Raw genomic sequence first — 26,885 nt, forward strand, 5'->3', positions numbered from 1 at the left:
GAACAGGGAACTGGGAAAACCTTAGGCCAAGGGGTCTGACAGGCCCTGAATGTGCAGCAGGATTTTGGAAAAGAAACTTCAACACAAAAAGTACTTCTTGAGCCAAAGCAGGGGGGCGGGCAAGCAGCCGTGGGCCAGAGGGGCTCCCCATTGACTCTATTGTCGGGCAGATGAAGAAAGACCAGGAGAGATGAGGGCTGCAAAACTAGACTGGAACAGAGTTTGGAGGGGCTTGGAGCACTGTCATAATCAACTCCCTGGGGAGCAAGGCCTGGACAGGGCAGTGACATCTACTGAGCTTAATAGGGGAGCTGGAGGTATAAGCATTTATTCTTATGGGTCAACAGTTGAGTTGGGACAATTAAATGCCCACCAGTACCTGGGATGAGGCACAAAAAACCTAGAAGAAAGTTAAGTGTTACAGGTAGCAGCAAAGGACAGGAGAGATGGAGTGACAAGAGGGAGGAGCCCAGGCCACCCACCCAGTGCACAGATCCAGATCTTCTGAACTGGAAAACTCAGTGAGAAACAACCTTCCAAGGCTCTCATAATGTTGCCTTCCAGAGTGAGAGCCTGGGCCCCGAGTTGCCCCTTGGATGTAATGGCAGACAGCATAAATCTTTGAAATTCCGGCCCAGGGCTCCTCCGAAGACCCAGGTCCCTGAACCCATAAGAACCTCTTGAAACACGTCTTAGAGGTTGCCCCCGATCCACCCCCAGCCCCTGTGCTAACACATGGCATTCTGTGGGCAGATTCCACCCTCCACTGGGATGCTCTGGTCTGGGGCCCTAGCACGGTTTTCCCCAGTAGATAACCAGCTCTACAAGAATGCCTTTATGCAGCTTTTGGACTCTATGCTCCAGAACATTCCAAAAACAAAGTCAGTTTTATATTTGTGAGCATTCCTGGACAGCTGCCAGCTTGGAGGCAGGAAGCCTGAAAAGCCAGGGTCTGTTAGCTTTGCTAATTCAGCGTATTTGTGGTCCCGAGACCCCGGGCCATGGGACAACTCGCCTACACAGCTTAGGGAGCCTTCCAGAAACCGAGGGCCCTGGCAACACCACCCTCATCCTGACAGTGCAAGGACTTCACATTTCCCAGGGGCTTCTTAACATATTCTGCTCAGCAAATAACCCAAGGGTGACGGCGGGGGTCTCCCACTATCCTCCTGGGTGGGCTCAAGCAGGCCTTATTCAGCCACACTGGTGAGCCCCTCCAGTGAGCCCCACCGGGCACCTGTGTCCTCTTCCCCCCCTCTAGCTCCTAACACTTGTACCAGGTGCACGGTCAGGCGAGGCCACTTGCTGAACATATGTACGATGTAGCTTAACAGCAGTGCTTTTATTTAAATTCATGTTTCATTGTTGTTCAACCAAGAGTGGAACACCTTGAAAACAATTCTACATTTATATGGACTCAGCAGGTGCCGTAGTTCCTCCCTCCTTGGCTTCCAGAAACTGCGGTCACATTAGAATAGAACGTTAGTCTCCATGGCCCCCCTCCTCCAACTTCAGAACAGAAAAGAGTTCAATTTCAGCCTGTGTGGTTTTCTAAACACGCACCAGGCGAAACCTCTTTACCACACCCCTATACCTGTTAATCTTCCTACACCTTAGCTTCCCAGACCACTCGTGGCAGTGGGTTGAAAAATGGCCGAGTCTCCTAGAAATGTCAAGTACTTCTACTTTTTGGATCTAGAGGGCTTCATCCGGCCTCGACCCGTCTGCGTCCTGTGGGCCTCAGGGAAATCCAGAAGTGAAGCTACTGAGGACCATCACAGTGTTTATGTAAACTAAACTAGGGATGATTTCATCTCCCAGGGGACATTCAGCAATGTCTAGGGACATTTTTGATTGTATCCAAAACAATCGATCAACTGACTGTGAGCCATCCAGTAAGGTCCTAGGACTCTGAAGTCTGCAGGAGACTGGATAAAGCAGAGCAGACTTTGCATTTGTCTTTTGGGACGGTGGGGCTGCAGGCCTGGGGGCAGCCTGCATGTTACTGAATGTAAATATCATGGGGGTTGGGGTGAAGAGGCCCCCACCAGCAGGTCTGCCCTATTCAGTAGGTCACTGCCCTGCAATAACCAAGGCTGCCCACACCCAGGGCTGTAGGTGCCCTCTGCCCCTCGAACCCAGCCAGCTGCTGGTCCAACATGTGGTCACCCTGCGAGGGGCAGGGAGAGGGCAGCTGCTCCCACCTAATTCTCCTGCCATGGGCCATTCAAAGACCTGCCCTGATCCTGTCTCTGATGCCTCAACCAAAGAACTTTTCAAACTATTTTTTCAGAAGCTTTTGTCCAAGGGAAATCTTATAAGGAAATTCAACATGTAAAAACAGATTTTAAAAAAAACTGAGGTGCTTTGGATGACTTCACACTCACACAATCTCTCCCTTTCTCTCTCTCTCTCACACACACAGCCCATCCCTTTTTAGAGGTAGAGGCTGACCCCGAAGGTTCTGAGGACTGTCCGGACTCGCACAACCAGCTGCAGGAGGGTGGCCGGGACGGAGCTGTCACCACTCACACGCTTACTTCTTCACCCAACACACGCTGCCTCAGAACACTTTTTCTCTGGGGTTCAGCCACCTCCCCAAGAGTATGAGGCTCACTTAGGGACACAGTTCCAACAGAGGACACTGCTTTACAGGCACATGTGATTCTTCCTTGCCAGGAAGAAGGGCGGTGAGAAGTGACCTGGTTTGGGAGCCTCTGGCCAGTGCCCCCACTCCTGCTTCCCCCAGTGGTGCCATCCCAGGGGTCGCCCCCAGCCGGCCCTAGGCCTGCTGGCTCAGCAGGTGCAGCAGGCCCCTTCTCCCTGGGCTGGAGGTCAGCACCGGACTACAGCCCCCATCTCTCCACTGTCTTGTGGAAAAAGTCATCATCACAGAATGACAGGACCAGAAAGGGCCACAGTGATCATTTAACAGATGGGGTGTCAGGGCAAGGCCACACACAGCACAGCAGGTGGGGTCCCAGCAGTCTGACTCCCGGCCACCCTGCTCCTCCTGGGAAGATGGCTCAGGCCTGCCAACCCGTGTCTCTCAGACAAGAAAAACAGACAGAAGCCCCTCCAGACAGGGAATGAGGTCAGGACAGATCTCCTGCTATAACCCAGCTCAGCACCAGACACAGGGCTCCGGGTCACAACACCACCTGCCAGACTGCCTTGTGTCACCCCTTTTTCTTTCCAACCAGCATCAGAGAAAGGAAAGGTGGCCAGGAGCTAGGAAGAAGGCTTGAGGTCAGCCTCAAGCGTGGCCATGTCTTAGCTCTGTGATCCTAAACACGCTATCTAACCACTTTGCCTCAGCTTGCTTCTCTGTAAAATGGGCTAGATAACTCCTGCTCCCAGCAAGCAGCAGCAGGGCTTAAATTAAACAAAGGCACATAGAATCAGGCAGACAGCTGCTCAATTAATCAGTGTACTTTCCTTTCCTGGTTGTGTCGGGACATGAGGGAGGACACTGCCTGTGTTTTACACACTGTCAGTTGCAAAGTGGCCCAGCATGGATGGGGACACATGGAAGCTGTTCAGCAAATGCCACATGAGTTTCCAGCTATTGGACCCAACGTACCCCGGGTCTCCTCTCATTAGCACATCAGTCAATGAGTAACGAAGGCCCAAGAGGGGCTGGGCAAACACCTTCTTATTCAACAGACCCAGGAGACAGTCAGCCATCAGCTGGAACTCATGAGTTCCAGGGGAAGCCAAGACCAGGACCTGCCCAAGGAAGAAAAGACCATGACCCAGGGCCTGGGAAGGCAGAAAGCAGAGGCATCCTGGGCAATCCAAGACCACATGAGAATTGTTAACCAGCCACTGGGGCACTGGGGGGGACACACAGAGCCTATGATTCCCCAAAAGCCTCAGTGGTCTGCAGAGCACTGGCTTAGGTATCCAGGGCACGGAATCCTGCCACCTTCTTGCTACATGGCTTTGAGCAAGGCATTGCCTCTCTGGGCCTCAGTTTCTCTATCTGTAAAGTATGCACAGTGTCTGTCCTATGACTGTCACATGGTCTGAAACAAATGGGACAAATGAGAACATGGGCAGGAAAGAGCTTCACAAAGACAAAAGGGCCGTGCTCACAGGGGTCTTCCCAGGGCCCTGCCAAGCACACAGCTCCAGCCAGATTAGCCCTGCAGCTTGGAGCAATTCCCTCTCTTTCTCCTAGCCTAGAGCCCTGTTTGTTAGGGTGGGGAGCCTCCCTCCGACTCTGTCACTGCCCTCACTCAGGCCATCTAGAAGGACCCACTTGCACACCCTCTTGGGCAAACTCTCCTAGTCCCCAGAATTCCCATGGCATGGGTTGCAGGGACATCCAGCAGAGAAACACCCATGTTCTGGAAGCTCCAGGACCTACCTGCCCCAGGAAGGGCAGCCACAGGTAGGAAACAATAAAACCCTACACAGATGCACCACAATAACAAAAAGAACTTCTATGGTGCTAACTGGGCTCTAAACTCAGTACTTCCTCTGAGCTTCACCGCAACCCTAGAGGGTAGGCACCACCATGTTTATTTAATGGATGGGGAAACTGAGGCATAGAGAGGGTAAGGTATGTGCCCAAGTCTGCAAGCATCAAGCTGGCATAGGTTAAAGCAACCTTAAAGGGGAGAGTTGGCAATGACCTCACATTGCCCTAAATATACAAACAGACCTTGTTGATGCCCTTTGTCCAAGTACGATGTTCTAAGGATGGGCCACATGTGACTGTGAGGCTACTGGCATGCGGAGGTCATCTAGGGGAGTCCCACGCTTCTCCCTCCACCCTGTACAGTCATCACTGACCCACTGGAGTAGGCCCAAGCTTCTGGAAAAATCCACATCTTGGACTTCTGTATTCTCCCTTTGCAACACCCAGAAGGGTCTCAGTCCAGCTCTTCCCAACAGCACCTTCCTGATATGGCAGATGAAAAACTCACTCATTTGTTGTGGATGCAGGCGTGGAGCTCGGAGAGAGCAGACAACAGCCTCCTGAAGTCTTTATGCGAAGCAGAGAAAAGCAGACTAGGAGGGGACGGTTGATGAGTCCAACATTGATTGTCATCACAGCAACTGGCCCAGATTTTGTCCCCTCAATAACATGCCTGGTTTCAGAGCCCCTTGAAAGCCAGTGTTCTTTCCAGCACACTGGGCTCTTTATAGAATAGATTTTTAAAAGAGGGGAAAAATCAATGTGTGCTGGTGCTATTTTGGCAGTAATTTCCCCGAATATAGCAACCCTCAGAAAGTTCCAGAGAACAGTCCCATTTCTGCATTAATCTCAAGGAAAACTGCCTTGGGATATGCCCAGGATACTCTGCCTTACTGTAGATATATCCTTTTGTTGTTTCTTTGCGAAAGAGATTTTGAGGTCAAGCTACAATGCAGTTCATGGGCTCTCTTGGTGTTTTCTGGATCTTTTGAAACTCAAGACTCTGGGGAGGGTGAGGAAGTTGGCAGCCCTCTTTTTTTTTTTTTTTTTTTTCATGTCATTCCCTAGCAAACAACATAGGTGGGTTCACTGGACCTTCAAGAAAGATCCCTAGTTTAGGGGAAGGGAAGTCAAGAATAGGGTTCTCAAAGTCTTGGACTGATCAGTCCAAGTGTCACGTGGAGAACACAACCAGACTAGGAATTCCTCAAGGGCCCTGTGCTTTGCATGGAGCCTGAAACTCATTAGGCATCAATGAATTGTTCCAGATTGAAATAGAAAAGGAATCGCCAAGGAGAAGGCCAACCCCAGTCCCTAGTCCTGGAACTTCTGTGTGTTCGCCATGAACCAAGGAGGTCAGAGAGAGTGTCTGAACACAATAGCAGGAAGAGGGAGGTGTCGGGAATACAGTCATCGCCCCCCTCTTCCCTGCAGTACAACCAGGATCTTCCTGGAGATTCTCAGTGGCCTTCTGGCAGCTCATAGTAATTTGTTTGGCAGAGGGAAGACGACCATCCAAGGGGACATGCCAAGTAACTGGAAGTCCAAAGGATGACATTGGTCGCATTAGAGCATTATTCTGCGAATCTGTGGGACAGGCGTGAGCTGCACTGAATGGTCTGAGATAATTTGTTGAAATCACACAAACGGAGCCAGTGTTAGCACAGGACGTGGAAATGGATTCTCCCTACAGAGCCCTTTGTCCTCAAGATCGGATGCTCGCCACACTAACAAGATCCTTCCCCAAAATGGTCCTGCTGCTTCCATGCTCTAGAATGGTCCTCGAGTCTTTCCTGCACAAGATGGCCCAGGCTACTTCCTTCATGAATGGAGATTTCCTCTTGGCCAACAATGAAGTGCCTACTAAGTACCAGGCTCTCAGCTCTCATGGGGAAATGGAGAAGTAGAGAGACAACCACAGCCAGTGTGATCCAAGAAGGGTGCCCGCTCCCAGGCAGGAGGGGAAAGCCAGGGGGGCACTCTGCAGAAAAGAGGAGACTTCCATGACTATGAAAGAGAAAGGACAGGAGGTGAGGATTTCCAGCTGAGAGAGTCTTTAGACTCACCAGAACCTTCTCAAAGCCAAGGCGGTGGCACCGGGGGTGGAGATGGGGGAACAACATGGCGACCTCTTCCCTCACCTCTCTTCAAGGAGATCTTTGTGTGGGTTTAACGATTTATACTTGGATAAAGGTTTCCATGGACTTTGGGGGGTGGGGGTCCTAGAGAATAAAATATGAGCTCCTGAGCAGAGCACTTGAGGTCCCCAGACTGCTAACGAGCCTCACAGATTCAGTTGGAGGAACACTCCACTTAATGGAAAAAGCCTAGAGATGGAGCCCAGGCAGGCCAGGGGTGGACAGGTCTTTAATAAATGTTAGACGGGAAAGTCAACGACTCTGGGTCAAAAAGAGACTTGTTTGTGGACCTGATTTTGTTATCCGTTCCTACTCTAGAGTGCCTAAGCAGACTCCCCACCTTTTTTTCTCACATGGTGCCCACTCCGGAGAACTCAGTTCCACGCTGACATCCAATTAACACCCAATCGTGCTCCTCCACCTCTGCAGCTTCCTTCTGGTTGAGCCTCAGTGTCCCCACCCCCTCTGCACACCCACCTGCAGCAAGCCTGGGCCAGCACACGGTAGGAGACCAAGTTCTGCAGCAGAGACTGCCATCTAGCCTGTCTGTCTCCAAATTTAAAGAGAAAGAGCAAACAGAAAGGCAAGCCTTGGACCAAACTGCCATCAGGGAGGCAGGAAGGGCAGCCTGAAATAAGCTCAGGAAACCAAGTTCATTCTCAACAGACGGGCTCAGAGGGGCTGGGCAGCCTTTGAGGGCAATACCAAAGTTTGGAAAAAATTAGGGTGGCTCACATTGATCCGGACCCTGCTCATTTGATTCTGGACAAGAGATTCACCTGCCTGAGCCTCACTTTTCTGATCTGAGAAGTGGGAAGAGTGTTTCCTACCTCAATTGAATGAGGTGAAGCACTAAACCACAAGGCACATTAGCCAGACAAGAGCTAATTATCGAGCACTCACAAACTGCCTGACCCTGAGGACACAGGGTGACCAAAAAGGTACGGCATGTGCCGCCACTCCCTCCTCTCTCTCTCCCGCATCATTCTGGAACAGCGGTCCTCAACTCCGGCTGCCTTCAGTATACCCCACCCTTGAGCCCTCCCAAGGAGCTTTGAAACAATGCCCATCCCAGACCCCCTGAATGAGAATCTCAGGAGACTGGGCCTGGAAATGTGCACTTCAGACAAGGTTCCCATGACATTTTTATGCAATCTACATAAACCTAGCTTTTTGGAAGAACCCCATAATGCAAAACCTGGGTCCAGCATTTGCAGACACTTGCACAGGCCTGGGTAAGTTTAGGCAGTGGACAGCCAGACACTGGCTGTCGGAGATGCCTTGAGAATGTCTTTTGTGAGTGTTACTAACGGCAAACACCTACCTTCCCACCATTCTCATTTTACGGGGAATAACTCAGTTTATACTTATACATCCTGATGAGACAGTCTGTTATTCTCATTTTACAGAAGAGGAAATTGAGGCACGAGGCTCCAGATTACCTCGCTGTACTTTTCATTCTAGCCCGACTTCTCCAGGCACCCCAACGTGTTGTTGTGGAAAAGAGCAAAGCCTTTGAAGTTCAATTCTCCAGGTTTAATGTCTCTCCCACTTTCAGCCACATGGCTACAGGCAAGTCCTGAAACCCTCTTGGCCTTTGTTTCCTCATCCATTCAATGGATCTGATAGAACCCAAGCAGGGTTCCTGCAAAGACTAAATAGGATGAGTGGAGACCACAACTGATCTGGAGAGAGAGAGACGTTACGGCCCAGTTCCATCCCTTCCTTCCAGGCTGGAGTCAGGCCCTGCTCCCTGCTAGGATCTTAGATGCTGAGTCATCATCGGGGCTTTCTCTCTGAGGCACAGGGTCTTTGAGTCACAACTTGGACCGGAATCTCTGGAGTCAGACCCCAAGGAAGAACTGCAGCTTTGGGACACCAGAAAAACACAATGCAGTCTTTGTTTTGGGTCCATGCTGAGACAACCTCAGGCCAGCAGATTTCAATGCACCCCCAGGGGCCCCCAACTCTGTTCAGATCTGCCATTTATCCTGGAGGGGGCGACCCAGTCCAATCAAAGGCCGCCTAGCGGAGCTGTTGCCCTTGGTCCCTGTCTCACTAGATTGATATGGCTAATCTCTCAAGAACACCTGATTGACATTTAAAAAAATCATCCACGTTCCACTTCTTCTGCCTCAAGAGTGTCCTCACCAGGAACTTAGTGAAGGTACGGTTTTTTTGTGCCCCTCCATAGCAGACTGGCAAAACCTAAGCCCGGACCCTTTCTGTTCACTGCCTTTAATCCTGACCATGATACTTCCAGAAAGAGGTCTGGAAAGTGAGGTCTAGGTCCTGCTCAGCCTTGGCACATCTCTCCCTTTCTCTGCGTCTCAGTTTCCATCTATAAAATAGAAAGAGGTTGGACCAGGTCTGTGTGAGTTTTTTACTCCATTCCAAATGATCAAACCAACAGTCTGCAATCTCAGATTTGCTTGTCGCAAGAGAGCTCCCTTGGGAGAGGCGACCCTAACAGATGTTCCAGGGTCCTTCAAAAGCTAAATCCCATACCTCCACCCATACGGTCCACTACCTCCTTGGGACTCCACCTACTGAATCACAGGGAATGAGGAGAAAAGAAGGAACCATTTAATTCATTCCAGGTATATATAGTCAAGCGATGCTTGACAGCTGAGAAAAATTCTGAGAAATGTGTTCTTAGGTGATTTCGTCATTGTGTGAACATCCAGTCACCTGGCCTATTGCTTTGACCAACATCATACATAAGGTGCATCTTTGACTGAAATGTAGTACTTGAACTCTTCCTATATGCCAGGCCCTGGACCAGGTGCCAGGTCGCAGGGCAAAGCGGGCAGTCCTCCTTCTCACCCCGGAGCTGCTTACCCTTTAGTGGGAGACAAGGTCTCCCAAATCTAAGAAGTCACAGACAAGAGGCACACCCATGTATGGCTCCTCACCCTACAGCACCATCCCTTTGGAAGTTTTCCAGAGCTGGCTGGCAACCTCTCCCTCCCTCAACCCCCACCTCGTGCCCCCCCAGCCTGGGGCTGGCACAGCCACAGCACATACTGCACAGAACTGTAGTCTGCGCCTTCACCTGCACGTCCCCCTGCCAGCTGGCAAGCCCCTGGAAGGCAGGCACCGGGGTTTTCCTTCTCCGTACCTCGGTTATTTCAATGCACATTTGTGAAACTCAGCAAAGACGCCAGAATTTCTATACAGGAGGAGGCTAGGCTGGAAGGTGTGCCTTGAAACTGCAGCTCCATAGCAAGAACGGGGTTTGTATTGACATATCATGTTCATTTGCGGCTTAGGAGAACTTTCAGGATGGCTGATGGGCAGTGGTAGGGTGTCTACAGCCCTCCTGCATGGCCACTGGCTGACCTCTGAATCTTCAATCTTTCAGTAGTTGAAAGGAACCAAACAAGGTAAAGTGCCCAGGACATCTGTAAGGAAGGATTGTTCTTGGGCATAAAATAAAAGGGGCCCTCCCTCCCCCACGCGCTACAGGGCACCTCCCACTTCCAAGCCACACAGAGGTACTGCTGGGGACCCTCAGGGAAGGCTGACACAGGGGCCACAGGCGGGGGACTGGGTGCGGTGGTGGGGGTAAGGAGCCGACCCACTAAATCCCAGCTTCAGCTACTAATTTGACAGAGGCGGTGACAGCGTGTTTTCCCCAGCGCACGCCACATCCCACACGCCCTGCCCCAATCTCCTCCTCGAGGCTGAATCAGAGACCGCGAAGATCTCCCGGGAAGTCCGAGCAATTCCAGCTGTTCTCCCCCCCACCCCACCCCCCGGAGGGCAGGAGCGGCCAGACCTACAGACGGGAGAGGAAAGGAAAGCGGGGGAGGGTGGGCGGAGGCGAAAATGACGCCACTCCTAGCTCCAGCCAGCGCAGGGGCCGCCAGATGCCCGCGCGACCCCTCTCGCCCAGGCCACCACCTGCGCGCCGCCACAGCGCCAACCCCGGGCCATCCAGAGGGACGCACCCGACCCAGCGGTGCCCGCGGATACTCGCTCCCGCGCGTGTCGCACGCTCTGGGACACACCCCGAGCCCTCCCCCGACACATACGCGCGCAGTCTCACACACCCCACCCCGGCCTCGGGAACAAATCGGCACCCGCCCCTCCGATCCACACCCGCTCCCGGCCCAGTGTGGGAACCAGACACACCCACGCCCGCTTCTCCAGCCTCGTCGCCGGCGCCGCTCAGCCCCGTTCACCCCCATCCACACGCGCGCGTGCAGTCTCGCCTTCCGCAGACACCCTAACACACCCAGCCCCTCCTGCGCCCCCTCGCAGCGCGCACCCCGGCCAGCGGCGCCAGCTGTGACTCCGGCAGGAGCCGGGCAGCGCGATCCAGGTGTTCCCGGGGCCGACCCGGCGCCCCCTCCCTGACCCGCACAACGCCACTTCCCCAGCTGGGGGGAGGATGAGCGGGAACCTGTCTTTTTTCCCCCTTCTTTGCCCTAGCCGAACCCCCTACTCCAGCGGTGCCTACGCCCCAAAGCCCCCCAAGTGTCGCGCACTTGCAGCTCCCGGGTGCTTGCTCTTGAAGCCCACGGGGCCACAAAGGGCAGTCCAGGAGCCCCAGCAGCACCCCACGGGCCACCTCTTTCTGCTCCTCGTCGCGCCCAGAAGGAAGAGGGCGTTGGGCTTACCTAAAGCAGAGGGAGAAAGGAAAGGAGCCGGTGCCTCAGCTGGCGAATCCGCCACCGGTGATATCCAAGGACAGCGGCGACGATGGGCGTGCGCTCCGGAGGGTGAGCAGGGAGCCAGGCAAGGTTTGTTTATGGCACGGAGGAGGGCGTCTTTATAGGCGCCACGGCCACGCCCCCGCGCCTCGCCCCTCCCCGCCCCTCCCGGGCCCTGCACGCAGTGGGACACACCCCTTCCCGCTCCCTCCTCCCGGGAGCGCCGGGCCCGCAGGAGCAGCGCGCGGCGGGCGCCCGCTGGAGCCGCAGCCTGTTGCGCAAGCCTTTGCAGGGGCGCGGCGCAGAGAGGCCTCCCGGCCCGGGCTGGGGCTCGGTCTCCGTCCCATCCCTCGTCTGGGAGGCGTGTGCGGCTGGCGCCTGTGTGCACGGGGAATGCGTTTGTGCGCGCGCGTGTGTGCATGTGCGCCTCCTGCGTGTGCATGTGGACTTCCTGTGTTTCTACGTGGCCCAGTGGCCCCCACCTCTGCCGCAGAGTTTCTTCTCCGAAGAGTCTCATCGCGCCAAACTCTGACTTCCCTTCTTCTGGGCGACTCTCCCACTTCCTCCGGGTCTCACCGTCATAGCTCCCGGAGCTCCATTTAGCTGCCTTCCCAGCTCTGCCTCCTTTGCTTCCCGCCCGACCAGCTCCTCGGATTTTCACTTTGTGGCCTTTCTGTGGTGCCTCAGCTCTGTGCTGAAATCTTTGCTCCCGTTTAACCTCTTGCATCTTGCCCACTTCATTCTCGCGTCCCCACGCCTTCCTCTCCCTTTCCCAGTTCTGAGCCCGCCCGCCCTTTTCCTCTCCCACAGTCCTGGCCAGAAGGGAGGATTCTCACGCCTTCATCTCCTGGCTTCCAGAACTTGCAGGGAGCACCCTTTCCAGCCTTAGCGCTGTCCTGCTCTGCTGTGGAGCTTTGGTGTAACTGTTGCCTGCGTGTTCTCCGACCAAAGAAAGCAGCAGTTCTCAAGCCTGACCGAGTATGAGAACCCCCAAGGGAGTGGATACCCCACCCCAGACAATTTAATCAGAATCTCAGGAAATGTAGACCTGACTTTGGGGTTTTATAAAGCTCCCCAGGTGGTTTCGAATGTGCAGCCATGTTGAGAATCACTGCACTGGAGGATCCCTTTAAGAATGAAGAAGACTGACTCACAGCTAGGCCCAGTCATTGTCCTCAGACTGCCTGCCCAGTCTTGAATTTGCCACTGAGCCCAGGGTCAGACCCAGGGCAAGCTCAGGTGCTCCTCCCCTGCCCCTTTCCTGCTGAACTGTAAATCTCTACTCCCCCAGGCCCTGCTTTCCTCAAGGAGGGGACCCAGCTTTCCTCTGAGTGTCCCATTCGCCTTCATAGGCCCTGACACTTATTCTGTCATTCCACAAATATCTACTGAGCCGCAGCTATGAGCCAGGTCCTGTGCTCAGCCACTGAGAAGGACAGGAAAGGCAAAGCCCTTTTCTTCTGGGGCATAGCATAGTAGAGCCCTAAGACTCAGTTTCCCTACCCATAAAACAAGATGGTTAAGCTGAGCTCATTCATTCCATAACTGTTTTAGGACCTACCACATGAAGGCACCATTCTAGACCCTGAGGACATGGTAATAAACAAGAAGTTTGCATCCTTGGGCACCATCCTGTTGTCTAAAGACCCTCCCAGATGTAGCAGTCTGGGTGACAATTTCCTTTTACCCCATTTGCATCTGTTTTTACTATAACCTCCCTCATATGGGCTTTCAACATTTATTGAATACCTATTGTTTGCTACCTGCCAGTGACACATTGTGTCAAGTTCAAAAGTGTGGAGAAGGCTGCCCACTCCTTTAGTAACCAATGGAGCCCTAGTGTGTGGGTGGGAGAAGGGCAGTTCAAGGGAGGCCATTTCCTGTCCCTTTGAGGAAGTCCCCGGGGCAGGGCACACAGAGCAGCCCAAACCTGCAGCATGAAGCCCTGAGGACATTGCTGGTGGCAGGTTGGGTTTGTGCTTAGGAAGCCCAACCTTCTGGAAGACCATCAGCATTGAACAAGTCAGAGGACAGGGGAAGGAGCATAGAGAGAGGAGAAAAGAGCGAGAGAGCAGGAAAGAAGAATTTGAAGCGTGAAGTGGAAATTCCTAAGAGCGGTGGCATTCTAAAACCAGAATCCAAATCACCTGGAAAAGTTCTGACGAGGGCACCATTTGAGTTTCACATTCCTTCTCGCAGTAGGTCCAACACAGCCAATTTTTCCTTTCATGTTGCAATGGATTCTTTCTTCCACTGGCCACCAGTTGAAGTTGTTTCCTCATGTTTCTCTGAGGTGGTCATGCTGTAGGAAAATGACTTTAATACAAACCTAGATGCACACACAGGATGGAGGGTGCCCGTCATATCAGGGCTCACCCACAGGGATCTCAGCGCTGCTGCACACCCAGGTCTCCTAGCCCCGGCCAGCTGAGGCAGCAGCAGCTCTTGGAGCTAGCTGATAGTCAGTGCAGTTGGATTGAGCTGCTGAAATTATTTCTCATTCTCACTGGTCAACAATGGAAGTAGATTGGCTTAGTAAGTGCACATGCACTGCAAATCCATCACAGGACAAGATTGGATTTTCTGGACTAATGTCCACTGGAAATTTCTATTTAGCAGTTTTAGATTTTATTCTAGAATATTCTAACTAAAATAACCACAGGAATCCTCTATTCTCAACCTTCTTTCTTGGAATCTGTGGGTGCTCAGGGTTGCAAGTGACCCAAGAGGCAGCTAGGATTCATTGAGAAAAACATAGTAGTCTGTAGCCCTGAACCTGACTTATGAGCTGTGCTGCCTTGGGCAAGTTACCCCACCTCTCTGAGCATGGAGGAAATGGGTGGGAGAAAACATCATGCCTTTTGACCACAATTTATGAGCCCACCACTGCAGTCCCATGTTCTTTTTCCTTTCATTAAAATGCAAAAGTATCCCTGAAAAGCCAGTGTCTCTCTAGCTCCAGTACAGTGCTCCCCTGGGGTCCTCTCTCTCCTCCAGCATCCATCTCTCCCTCACTTCTGGATCATTCTAGTCAACACATAAACATTCCCTGCAATCAATGACCCATCCTAAACCAATCCTCTCTTGATCCCAAGTCCCCTTCCAGTTAACCCAATTCCTCTCCCCAGCTTTACCAAAATAGACCTCTGGACACTTCCTCTTTTCTTTCATTTACTTTTTAGTGTTTAATTTATCAGGTTCCTCTTGGACCTGATCTCATAATTCTACACGACTTATTAGGAAAAGCAACAGCCTTTGTCCCCTCTCTGTCCCACTTCCTTCTCCCCAGTAGCCACCACTTTTATCCCGTTGAGAATCACTTGTATCTTATCTCTGCCTGGCTCTATATGCCTGGGAAATTATTGTTTAATTTCATGCCTTAGCCTCCTCATCTAGAAGATATATACAAGAATAGAATTAACTTATCAGGTTATTGTGAGAAATATATGTGTTAATACATGTAAAGTGTCTGGCACAGAGAAAGCGCTTGATAAAATGTTAGCCGCCATCAACATCGTCACCGTCACCATCATCATCTCTTCCGTCCTTCCTGGCATCTTGCACAATACCCGATGCATACACATTCAGCAAATACTGGTGGAAGACATGAGTGAATGCAAATGTTTCTCTTTGAACTCTGTGGCTTGGCCTCTGTTGGGAGAAGAAAAGGGCTCCTTCTACTTTCTTCATGATCCTGAGTGGAGTGATCTCCCTGTGTGGTCTTCACCTGTGTAAAGTACCCCAGTTCTCTGCGAGCATGCCTGGCCTGTAATATCCAGTTGTGAGCAGTGGCAAAAACTGTGAAAGAAAAGCAATCCCAAATGAGGTTAAACAATAGGCTATGTCCACGTTACATAAGAAACCCCTTACTCTGAAAATTAATGGAAAGGTGGACAACATTTGGCCCATGGAAAATCAGTTTTACCTCGCTCCTGGTTGCATGAGTTTCCTTGGGCTGCTGTCATAAATGACCACAATCTGGGTGGCTTAAAACAACAGAAATTTATTCTCCCACAGTTCCAGAGGCCAGAAGTCCAAAATCAAGGTTGGGCAGGGCTATGCTCCCTCCGAAGACTCTTGGAATGAATCCTCCCTTGCCTCTCCAGCTTCTAGTCGTTGCTGGTGATCCTTGGCTTTCCTTGGCTCATGAATGCATCACTCCAACCCTTGCCCCTATCATCATATGTCCTCTTGTGCCTCTGTGTGTCCTCTCCTCTTCCTATCAGGGCAGCAGTCGTATTGGATGAAGGGCCCACCCTAAGCCAGTATGACCTGATCTTAACCTGACTAATTCTCTCTGCAGAGACCCTATTTCCAAATATGGTAATCTTTTAAAGATCTGAGTAGACATAAATTTTAGGGTGGCATGGGAGGTGTTGATATTCAGCTTAGTGTATGATTAATGTATATTTTACAAATATTTGTCACCGATTTGCAGGGAGACCTACTCAGTGGCCTGCTTGGACAGCTCTCATGACACTTCTCTTGTATAATGCTGCAGCAGCTCTTGCTGGTTTCTCAAAAGCCACACCACTTTAGTCCTCTGACCCCCAGTTCACTTCACTTCATGCTTGGCTGTCATCTTCATCATGAGTCCTGCCTCATAAAACCTTCTATTGCTCCTTACGCCTGCCAAGTCCATCACCCCCTCCTGGTGTGGCAATGGAGACGTCCCTCTGGAGTCCAGGCTTGTCACTGCCTCCCCATATTTTCTGCCAGCCACTCAGTCACTCTCTGCTTTCCTTTGAATAAACACTTCCGGCCACCACCTCTGAACCTTTGCCAGAGCCGTTTTCTCCTCCTGGGAAGGCCACCCACACCTCCTTCACTCCCTCACTCACCTGGGACACACCAGGAATGTACACCACCCACCTCGGTTCCCCACCTCCTGCTCCTCCCTCCGTGAAGTCAGCAATGTCCGTGTGACCTGCGTTGTCCAGGAGCAGCGAGAGGAAATGACCTGTGTCACTAAGTGAACTTTCACAGTGAGTGTGTAATCCACCTGCTCCCCTTAGTCCTGCCCACAGCGGCCAGCAACACGGCAGACGGCCAAGTCTCCATCACCTGGGACTCGAGGAAGGAAACTCGGAGCAGAGCTCCCAGACAGTCCCAGATGGACATGTAACATGGGGAATGCTATGGCCTTTTGTTTGTTTTTTGGTGTGTGTGTGTGTGTGTTTTGTTTCTTTATGGGTTTTTTGTGTGTTTTTGTTTGTTTGTTTTTGTTCCCCCAAAACTCATATGTTAAAACCTAATTCCCAATAGATGGTGTTAGGAGGTGGGGCCTATGGGGGAGGTGATTAGATGATTAGAATGGGATTAGTGTCCTCATAAAAGAGGCCCAAGGGAGCTGCCTTGGCTTTTCCACCATGTGAGGTTATAGCAAAAAGACAGCTGCCTGGGAAACAGGCCCTCGCCAGACACTGAATCTGCAGGTGCCTTGATCTTGGACTTCTCAGCCTCCAGAACCATGAGAAATAAATTTCTGTTATTTATAAGCCACCCAACTTATGGTATTTAGTTAATACAGCTCAAACAGACTAAGACAGGGAAGAAATAAACTCTGTTGCCATGTACCCCTAAGAGTCCGAGGGGCTTGTTACTGCAGCCTACCATGGCCACACTGACTGATTCCCCAGCCCCCAGCCCCCAGGGCCATGCAAAATGCCAGCTCCTCCAGGAGCCCTCTCTGTTCTCCTCCAGCTGGATTCTTTTTCTTTTTTAATTCAGTACGTGTTAGTAATTTACATCTCACCAGGCCCTGTGTGAGTTGCTAGGAACAAACGGATGAATAAAAAGCACATTCCCTGCCCTCCTGGGAGCCACACGGAACAAAAAGCCGCAGGACTTTGCGACTGAACTGCAGTCACTGAAAGGGTTTTTAAGTAAGGCTGCAGGGTCTCAGAAGACTGTGTACTCAAGGATGTAAGCTAGTCTTGAGGGCTGGGAAAAGCCCTGTGGAAAAATAACATTTGAAGCAGAGACCCATCAGAATAGGCGTGAATGAGCATGACATTACCACCTTCTGATCTCCTGAGTACTGTGTGCTTTCCTTTCTTTTTCTTAGAACTCCTTAGTGTATTCCTGGCATAAATATAATTTCAAAAGTCTTAAGCAATAAAGAGCAGGGAGGTAGTATTTACTGTCTCATGTAGCAGTAAAGTCCAGAGGCGCATTGGCTTCAGGCATAGCTGGATCCAGGTTCTGATATCACCAAGCCTCTGTCTGTCTAGATCTCAGTATCTCCCAGATCAGTTTTACTCAGTGTTGGCTTTGTTCTCAGGCAGGTCCGTTCTAGATTAAGTCACAAAGCTGTCAAATAATTTTAGGTCAATTACTTAGAGATCTCCTTATCTCTGAGGTGGGCAGAGCCCTGGGAAATGTCCCTCATTTTCTCTGAGAAGCCTTGGGAGCCTTGAAGAGCCTACTTGTATGCTTGGCAACCACTCGTCCTGAAACTTCACACCCCACCCACCTTCCTGCTTCGCCTGACCATGCACCTCCACCACCACCTCCCACTGCACCTTCCAGCTGAACCACCTGCCAGCCACATCTAGTCTTGCCGTGTACTGTCATCCCTCTGTGCTGTCGCCTGTGCCTCTGCAGGGAGGAGCTCCCTGTGAGGGGCAGTGTCTCCTGTATCTTGGGAACACACCACCTTCCACAGGTTGGACAAGACTTAAGTGAGGTTGTTAATTACATTCAAGGGAAGACGGAGAGGATGGAGAAAGGAGGGAGGGAGACGGAAAAGGAGGAAGGAAGGAGGATTCGAGTCTTAGGTACAGACAACTGGCTTGGAACTATCTTGCCCATCCAGGCTTAGAAGATGGCATGGTTCTTTGGCATTTGCTGAGCTGTAACCTACTCTTTTTTGCTGCTGAGGCTGCATTTGTCTTATTCGTGAAGGAGCTCGCTGACTTCCTGAGAACAAATGGTGGCCTTCCTTGGCAGACAACTTAGACCTGGCCTGAGTGGACCTCCCACCCGGCTCCTGACTGCTGGTTCCACCCACAGGGCTGTCCCGCGGGAGCTCTCTCCACTGCCACCACCCCCACCCAGGGGCCAAGTAATCCTTTCTAAGGACACATAGTATCTGTTCCATCACATGGGTGGACACATTCATTTAACATGTCTCGAATTGTTGGACATTTTTGGTGTTTCCAGTTTTCTGCTGGAGTGAATACTGCTGCATGTACTTCCATTTTAAATAATCTTCTAGTAACTTCTTTGAGTAAAGTCACCGAAGGGAAACCTCTGGGTCAAAGAGTATTCATATTTTTAAGGCTTTGGTATGTTGTTGCAAGCTGCCTTCCGACAGGGAGCAGGAGGGCTGGGTCCCAGCAGGTGCACGTGGGCACACGCGTCCCTGCCTCGGTGATGTTTGCCCATCTGATAGGTGAAAGCTAGTGTCTTATTTTTGTCTCAATGCACTTGCACATCTTTTTGGCTGCTGAAGGCAAATGACATCATTTACCTCCTGTATCTATACTTGGCCTGCAAGTATCACAAGGGAGAGGTCCTGTTATTAAAACCTATCATCTCAAGAGCGTGTCCTATCTCTGTGTACATCCATAAGAAATAAAAATCCCATCCTCTTCCCACTCCCTCTCTGGAGCCATTTTTCAGCTCCCAGACTTGAAGCCAAACCTGGCATCATTACAGACACCTTCATCCTGCTAATAAGGAGCTAGGGGGACTGAGCTAAGTCACCCCTCACTCAGGGCCTCATGTTCTCCAGCTGACAAGGGCTCAGCAAATGAGGGCAGAATGCAAGTGGAAAAGAACGGTGAACTTCAGTTTTTAGTAACAACTACTTGTTTAGCATCTATTACATTCCAGATACTGCACTAGATACTTCATGCTCTTTATTTCTGATTTTTGCAACAACTCTGCAAAGCAAGTATTATAATCCCCATTTTACACATGAGGAAACTGAGGCTCAGAGAGGTGAGGTGACTGGCCCAAGGTCCCATAGCTGGAAAGCCCGACAGGTCTGGCTGAATCCTGAGAACCTGCCCTTACTGGGGTGTCCCAGCAGCATCAGCCCCTCTGGACAGGCATAGGAAGTGGCTCTCGGTAAGTGTCATCTGGAGGATGTTATACCTGCAGTGTAAAATCTCGCTTTTCCCCGCTCGGGTGCCATTACACCCCCACATCTGGGATGGGGTAGATGTCTCTTGCTGGAAGGCCTTCCCTGTTGATTAGTTTGAGGCAAGCTCCCAAAGAATAGGACGATGTCCGTCCCGACCTCACTTACCACAACCTTTCCCACCTCCTTCTTTTGGCTTTTCTGAGTCCCACCTGTCCAGGAAGTCCTCCCTGATGGAAACTCAGAACGTCTAACCTAAAAAGCTCTCAGAAGAAAAGAAAGAGAAGCAGGTGCCTGCCATGATTCAACATCTACTCTCCACCAGGGACTTTACCCACATCATCTCGTGCAATGAGCAACCTGACTGCAAAGAAGGAGGTTTTATGTCTGCATTTTGCAAATGGGGGAGCTGGGCTTCAGACAGGTAAAGTCCTGGACCAAGGATTCACAGCTAATGAGAATAGCTAATACTTATTTAGCACATAGGTACCGGGAACTGTTGTAAACCATTTGCATGTGTAATTATAATCTTCATCTCATCCTCAAGAGGTAGAGTACTTTATTTTTATCACTCCCACCTGATAAATGGATATAGCACGGCAGGAAAAAGGTTAAGTAATTTACCCAAGATGTCCGCACTGGTAAGTAGAGCTGGGATTGGAACCCAGGCAGTCTGCCAAGTTCGTTCCTAACCACTGTGTCTGGATGACCCCCAAACCCACATTCTTTCTCCTAAACCACCAAGTGCTTCCAAATGCAAGGGGCTCCACAAACTTACTTAACATGAAGTGTCTGAGGAAGTGCCTGGAGCCAGCACTCTCTCTCTGCAGTGGGAGGGACCAGACACGCAAGGAGAGTGTACCTGGCCCTGGGTCCCGGTCTCATGACTGTATCCAGTCTTACTGCAATCCTAGCCCACACCACTCTGCTCAAAGGGAAAAGGGTGGGCGTCGCCAGTGATCTCACCTCCTCCCCGCCCCCTTGGCGGCAGCGGGCCTGGACTCTCCAAAGGACTGATAATGTGTTTAATCATTGAGAGAGTAGCGTGGGAGGCTTCCTGTGGCTGATTATTAATAGAAGCCAAGAAGGTGTGCGTGTTCCGCAACAGGTCAGCAGTTTGGGATGCCGGGCTAGCTCGGTCTCTTTATTTCCGGAGTCACTTGGATGACTCAAGCCCTAGGCCATCTCCCTTGACTCATGCCTGGCTGTGGGCCTGGCTTCTCATCTCTGGGACACCTCATTCCCAAGGCAAATGCTGTGTGACCTCCCTGCTCCTCCTCCTCTACATCACCCGTTCCCAGGCTGGCTGCAGGAACTGAAGCTTCTGGACAAAGACTCCTGGCTTAAATGCTAGGAGACCTCAGCCTCATCATCTAACCTCCTGGGACTTTGGTTCCCTCATCTTTGAGATGGGCACGCCGACATCTGACCCGTCATGAGGACCTACAAGCCTAATCGCATGGCAGGCGTTCAGTAAGCTGCCACTCTTGTGGGTGTTATTACTCCACGGCTGCCACACTGTCACCAACTGAAAGGCCACAGGCTCTGAAAGGATCCTCTTTCTTTGCTATGAGTGTCTTTTCCTGGTCTCTCCCCCTTTTCTCCACATGAGGAGCAACAGTCCTGTGAGGAAGGATAATGTATTGCAGGATTAAATAGTGGGGTTCTTCTTTGTACTTTTTTGGCAGGACTCTTGGGAAGAAACCTGGCCATTTTGAGTCCTCTCAACCCAAGGGTAAAGGTTACTGGGCCCAAAGCAAGACACAACTTTGTTGACTTTTGTTCTAGTAAAACCTAAGACATGAAAGATTTGTGCCCAGATTACCAGAAGGGAAGAAGAGAAATTTGAAGGCAGAGAGGGAAGAAGACTCTGTTGGGGTGGGGGCAGGGCCTGGGGTCCTGTTAGCAGCAGGGACCCTTGCCCCTGCTGTGAGAAGGTGGAAGGACTGCCGTGTCCTCAGCCTGCCCTCTCTGGAGATCCTGGTGCCCAGGCAGCACCTCCTGCCCAGGAGGAAACTTGAGTTCCCCAGCACTTGGCTGCTCCATAATACAACCCTGGAAGCTTTGCTGGATGTTGGTGCAGGGGAGCTGGGGTGCCCCACCCAAGACTGGACTAAATTTCCCACTGAACTGCAAAATGAGGGCTGCAAGTCCCCATTGATTTAAAGAAAATACAGAAGTGGATATTTCTTGCACACCTGCCTTGTGGACTGAGATCTCTTGTGTGCAGCGGGCCCCACATTGCTGTGTGGGCAGCACTGGTGCGTGAAGCTCTCATGGAAAGAGCACACCTTGAGGACAAGCGTGTGGGAAAATAGAGTGGCCGCATTCTGGGAGGGAGTGGCATTCTCAATGGCCAACCTGCACTGTCTGATACACTAGCCATCAGCCATTTAATGTGGCTTTGATTAAATAAGTTCAAATAAAATGAAATTAAAAATTAGCCACATTTCAAGTACTCAATAACCCCCATGACCAATGGCTACTGGACTGATAGGCCCACATTTCCTTACTGCAGAAAGCTCTATGGTCTATTGGTCTATATGTCTAGAAATTTCTATCTAGATCAATTAACACAGGACAATGCTTCAGGGAGCATTGGGAAAAATATTTCTCTACTCCTCTGGACAACAGATGAAGATCACCTCCATTTTTAAAGACAGTTTTAAATGCTTTCCAAGAGTCAACATGGAAGCAGAGGCCTAGAATAAGCCTGCAGGTGGATAAAATGTGCACGGAGGACACACGCGTGTGCAAATAATTTCTACCTGGTGTGCATGGCAGTTTGTGGCCACTTTGTTCTTCGAGGCACATCAGTGGGTCTCTCCTTCCAGCATGCCATCTCGGGTAAAGTTTCATTGCTCACGTCTCCTCACATGGTGAAGGTTTTCTGAGATGGCAACATTACACTGAAGTCTCATTTTCAGTTTGCAGGTCTATCTCTCCTCTTTGGGGTCTAGCTTTTTGGGAAAAATCTCCTGGACACCAGTGTGCCCCCACATCCAGAGCCTGGCTGGCACACAGTAGTCTTAATAAATGTTAACACGATGGATGGACACATTGTCAGATGGCAGACTGGTTGGGGTAGGCTGCCTTTGATCTCCAACTGGGTTTAAACTTTATCTTCTCCAGGAAATCTTTGCTGACGACAACCCCCAACTCTGGGCACAATCATATTCTTGGGTTTCTCAGTTGTTTTCTTCGATTCACAGGTTTGGTTTTGGTGGTATAGGTAAGAGAGCCTGCTCCAGGCTGCTCATCTTTGCGGCAGCGGGCAGGGGCTGTTCTCCAGGGTGGCCCGGTTCAACAGGTGTCTGCCGGCTTCCCTGACAGCTCCATCACCTTGCACACGCCTGCTGCATGCTCAGTCACGTCCTCCTCGTCAGTCACGTTCTCCACACACACGGCAGCAGCGTCTCAAATCGCAGGTAAGCCTCTGGCCCAGGGCCAGGCGTCTCTGGCCAGGCTCTCCTGCTGGGAGGGGCGACTGTCAACATCACTGCCCCATCCCTTTAAAGAAAGAAATCCCCCATTTTCACATTCATGAACCACTAGCAACAGTTTTGCCTTTGTCTTTAAGCATGTACAATGAAGATTAGCAAAGGTGTTGATTGAAAACCTCGTCTGACGGCATTTGAGCCCTGCTTTCTCCCAGTAAATATGTGGAGCAGAATTCATGCATTTAGCACCATTCAGGCAGTTCAGTCGGGCATTTGTCCAGCCCTATTTCCTACTATAAGCAGAGTATTCTCTTCTACTGAACACTGGAGGCAGGGCAGGAGCCTTCGAGGTCTGCTGGGGAAGGCTGACAGGTAGTAATGATCGTAGCTACAGCCTAGGTCTACCGAGCACTGACTCTGCACCAGGCCCTGGTCTAAGTGCTTCCCATGTTGGAAGCCTCAGAACCCTCTCATGAGGGAGATATTACTATAACTCTCATTTTATAAAGGGGGAAAGTGAGCACAGAGAGTTTAAATGGAAAAGTGTCACACAGCTTGTATTCATTTGCTCAGGCTGCCATAACAAAGTACCTTAAACACTCATGTTCTGGAGGCTAGAAGTCTGAGGTTGAGGCGTCGGCAGGGTTGGCTCCTTCTGAGGCCTCTCTCCTTGGCTTGTAGATGTCGTCTCCTCCCTGAGCTTGCACATGGTCATCCCTCTGTACATGTCTGTGTCCTAATTTTTCATCTTATAGGGACACCGGTCATACGGGATTAGGTCACCTTAATGACCTCATTTTAACTCGATTTGCTCTATAAAGACTCTATCTCCAAATACAGTCACATCCTGAGTTACTGGGGATGAAGATTTCATCATATGACTTTGAGGGACACAGTTCAGCCCATATCATAGCTAGCAGGTGGAAGAGCCAGGCTTTGAACACAAGCTGGAGGGCTCGAGAGTCCATGTGCTGCCTTTTGCAGAGAATTCCCACCCTGGGTAGTGAACCCACAGAGATCCGGCACCCTGAGGTTGGAGAAAGATTCCCAGAGCAGGGAGCATCTGAGGGAGTGAGTGGGAATGACTGTGGTGCCCTTCAACATCTCCAGTGGCCCTGCAAATCCTGTATCCCCTGCATTTCCCAGGTGTTCTGAAGCTCCAGATGAATGCTCCTTACGTGGCCAGGGAGTCCCTTCCCCACTCCCCACTCTTTAGCAGAGTGACAGCCAGATTAGGAACGCAGGAAAAGACTTTCCTCTCTACCAGGCACCTTGAGAGGCACTTCCCAACTTAAACAATAACTCTGCGAGTTAGTGATTGCTATCGCCGAAAGAAAGAAATGGAAGCCAGATTCTATATCATCCTACCTTTCCCCTAAATCTCAAAGACATCCTGTCTGAGAATATTCTAAATGGAGGGTCCATGTCCACGACAGGATTGGACAATTGTACAAGTGAAAAAACTGAGGCTCAGAGAAGGGATGTGGCAAGTCATAAAGCCCATTAAAGTCAGAAATAGGACACCCAGCTGGACTGTGAGCCTACAGGGTGGAGCCTGCCTGTCTTAGTTACCCTGAATCCCCAGGATGAAGAATCAGATGAGCACAAGTGAAGCCCTTCATACATATTTATTTTAAGAATAAATGAAAAAATAATGAATGAACAATGAATACATTAATTCCCAGCCCAAGCCCTTGTCTTAGCCCAAATCACTCAAGAAGAATGGGCCCTATTCATTCTCCTCCCTGTCATCCATCATAGAACACCAGATTCTAATGTATAATCAGCCAAAATAAATATATTTCCCAGTTTCCCTTGTATGTGAGTAAGTTTTGGGCAATAGGATCTGATTAGAAATGGTTGAGGCCTTCTAGGAAATATGCTTAAAGGGAAAACACGCACAAATTATTGTTGTTCCTCCTTAAGGCTGGCAAGAATGAAATGCAATTTCTGGAGCTCCAGAAGCTGCAGTGAACCAAGAGGTGACCTTAGGTAAGAAACCAACACAACATAGAACAACAGAGAGAAGGAACCTGATTTATTGATACCATGAGGCACTGTACCAGTCCTGGAGAGTTCTTCTGGACACCTTGGACACAAGAGAGACGTGAACTTCTATATTGCTTAAACTTCTATTGTTTGGGGTTTTTTCTATTACTCATAATTCAATATAATCTTTACTAATACAAGTCTCTAATGATAAAACCCATTTGACAGAGAGGCCACATAGAAAATTAGTCAAGAGCTCAGGCTATAAATTCAGATGCACTTGCCTGACCTTGTACAAGTTACTTCACTTTAGAGTCTCAGTTTCCTCATCTGTAAAATGGGGTTAGTGATAGCATCTACCCCAAGAGGTTGGTGCATGGAGGAAATGAGATGCATTGTATAAAGTGCTTCTCATACAGTTCACTGTGAGGCCCAGGCAGTCGAATGCTCAGCAGAGAACCTGCCGTTAGCATCCAGGCTACAGCATGGGGAATGGGGTGGGATCGGCTTTTGTCAGATGATGATAATAGGCATACGTCACTTACTGTCACAGCTGACCATGACCAGGACTCGACTAAGGACTTCTGGCTGAGCCTTCATCAAAGGGGTCAGAGGCAGGAGAAGAGAAGGCACATGAGGAACTACTTTGACATTCCAGCCTTTGTCAGCTTGGAGAAATTTCTGGAAATGTGGGTGGGTCCATAGGGATCTGATCTGACTGTTCCATCATGCTGGAGGAATCAGAACAAAACCAGCTATAATCACAAAACCATGTGCTTCCAAATTAAAGATTCTACCACTCTACACCTCCCAAATCTTCCAACACTTCAAGTTATTGGCACAAATGCAATCAGATCCAGACAAGTGTAGCTTGGACAGGTTTGTTCTGCCTCATGTCTGTTATTTAAACAGTTAAGAAATGCATTCAATCAGCTTACCAGCTCTGGGACCTTGGGAAGAAGATGTTTAAGCTCTTTGAGCCTTGATTTTTTCACCTGTACAATAGGGATAGTAATACCTACCTCAAAATGTTGCTAAGAAAAGATGAAGTCAGATTTCCTAGCAAACAGTAGGTACTTAATAAATATTCTCTGTCCCTTCCCTTCCCCCAGGGCTACCACAGTAGGCCCCTAGAAGACTTGCGTGCAAAGTAAACTGGCTATATAGAGTGTATTTCAAGAGCTTAAATCGAGAAGGACATGGGTTGGTCTTACAGAGTCTCCTGACTGAAGGTGAGCTAGGCAGGGGTAGAGTTCATGCAGGTAACAGTCCCTGCAGGTGCAGCAGGACCTTGCAGGAAAGCTCTTCCCCTGCCCTGGTCCACATCACACCAAAGAGAAATGTTTTAATGTTAATTAAGTAATTTGGAAGTGATAATCTGTTTTAATGGTTTTTAAAATTAAATATTTAAGTTATTTTATATTCTAATTTCTGATGGAATCTGAGGAGTTAGAAATAGCAAGATTGTGACAGGGCTGTGGAGACCTATCCAGAACTGAAAAATAAATTTTGTCTCTCCTGCATGTTGGTCAATAAGCAACAGCTGCCTGGAGCATGGCATTGATAAGAATTTTATGTGTCATATGGACCAGTGATGCCTACCCTGGACAGAGTAGAAGCGTCAGAATGTTTACCATTCCCGAGCAAGTCCCTTCTTACCATCTGGTTAAACTTAAGCCATGTGAGGGCTGGCCTGTGGCTCACCTGGGAGACAGTGGTGTTGATAACACCGAGTCAAGGGTTAAGATCCCCTCACTGGTCATCTTAAAAAAAAAAAAAGTAATTTAAAAAAATAATAAATTTAAGTCATGTGAACATAACCAGTTATCTCGTGAAGCTAGGTAATAGCTCAGAGATGTCTCCTTGGTAAAAGTCCCTGCTAGGCAGAGCTAGAAGTGAAAAATATATTGATACATGGATCCTGTGCTAGTTTACCCAGAACTGAGCACAGAATGCTAAGCAATTCATGTACATTTTTTTCTGATCCTCCCACAAGTCTGCAAGTTAGGCACTAGCATACCCACTTCATAGATTAGGAAACTGAGTTTCCAGGACCTACTCCCAGCTTTGACATCAAAGCCCATGCTGTCATCTCATCAGGCCACACTGTGTTTCCAGGAAGCTTTCTTTTTCCTCTGCCCTTGC

At 50.1% G+C, this 26,885-nt stretch overlaps 1 protein-coding gene across 2 annotated transcripts in view; it reads right to left on the bottom strand.

Moving 5' to 3' along the window:
- NDRG1 (N-myc downstream regulated 1) overlaps positions 1-11,301 on the bottom strand; it is a 50,916-nt gene extending 39,615 nt beyond the window's left edge. For both annotated transcript variants that reach the window (XM_063080089.1, XM_063080088.1), the window contains exon 1: positions 11,190-11,301. The gene's annotated coding sequence lies outside the window, so the exon portion shown is untranslated. The remainder of the gene's footprint in view (positions 1-11,189) is intronic.
- Between the last annotated feature and the right edge of the window lie 15,584 nt (positions 11,302-26,885).

Source organism: Cynocephalus volans, chromosome 15 (genome assembly GCF_027409185.1).
Source record: "Cynocephalus volans isolate mCynVol1 chromosome 15, mCynVol1.pri, whole genome shotgun sequence".
Lineage (NCBI taxonomy): Eukaryota > Metazoa > Chordata > Mammalia > Dermoptera > Cynocephalidae > Cynocephalus > Cynocephalus volans.